The sequence below is a fragment of the Octopus bimaculoides genome, chromosome 15, assembly GCF_001194135.2.
Source record: "Octopus bimaculoides isolate UCB-OBI-ISO-001 chromosome 15, ASM119413v2, whole genome shotgun sequence".
NCBI lineage: Eukaryota > Metazoa > Mollusca > Cephalopoda > Octopoda > Octopodidae > Octopus > Octopus bimaculoides.
The window spans coordinates 12,192,626-12,193,356 of NC_068995.1; positions in this window are offsets into that span (position 1 = coordinate 12,192,626).

Here is a 731-nt window from a genome sequence, read left to right on the forward strand (position 1 = left end):
TATATATATATATATATATATATATATATATGCATATTATTTGTGAATTTATATGTATATATGCTTATATATGTGCGTGTGTGTGCATATATATATATATATATATATATATATATATATATATAATGTTTGTAGTTACCTACATTTATGTATACACACGCACACACATTTATCAATACCTATTGGTATGTGTTTATGCGCGTGTGCAAATATAAATATGCACATATCAGTGTGTATACGCATGCATGTTTATATGTTTACAATCGTCATTTCGCAAAAGTATCTGGCAAGACTCAATATACAGATAAGGTACGCGAAAAACTACACATCTCTACTATACGTATCTTACGCTTAGACACACACTGACACACATATGTAAGTGTGTGTGTATATATATATATATATATATGTACATATTTATATTCATATTTGTGTTTGTGCGTTTCTATGTATTCTTGTAGTGTCGATTGAAAGACTCTTTAATTATGCTGTATATATATACACATCTTACAGCGGTAAGCCTTGTAGTTTTCAGTCTTGACTAACACACAGCTGAAGATGACTATCGCTCATACTAAACGTTAAAGAATCCAGATTTCACTATCAGGCTTGTAAAACAGTGTTGCCGTGTTATTTGGTGAAGGATCGATTTTTATAGATGGTTATACAAAACCTCCATAAAGATAGGTACATTTATATATATATATATATATATATATATATATATATAT